We start from the raw sequence: 213 nt of genomic DNA, 5'->3' as shown, positions 1-213 counted from the left end.
CGGGTATCAGCTCCATGCCACAGTGCAGGCACTTCTCCGCTGCGCATTTGTGCGGTTTTGGTTTGTCACCGCTAATGTAATAGCTTCGATTACATGTTGGACAGTATTTGGTCACATCGCACTGAGCAAACTGGTGACTCAACGGAGGTTTTTTATGCATATCATAACAATATTGGGATTTACAGTACCTCAAACAATCAGCGCAGTGTATCG

Source organism: Paramisgurnus dabryanus, chromosome 3 (genome assembly GCF_030506205.2).
Source record: "Paramisgurnus dabryanus chromosome 3, PD_genome_1.1, whole genome shotgun sequence".
In the NCBI taxonomy this organism is placed as follows: Eukaryota; Metazoa; Chordata; class Actinopteri; order Cypriniformes; family Cobitidae; genus Paramisgurnus; species Paramisgurnus dabryanus.
This window is presented reverse-complemented; position numbering follows the sequence as displayed.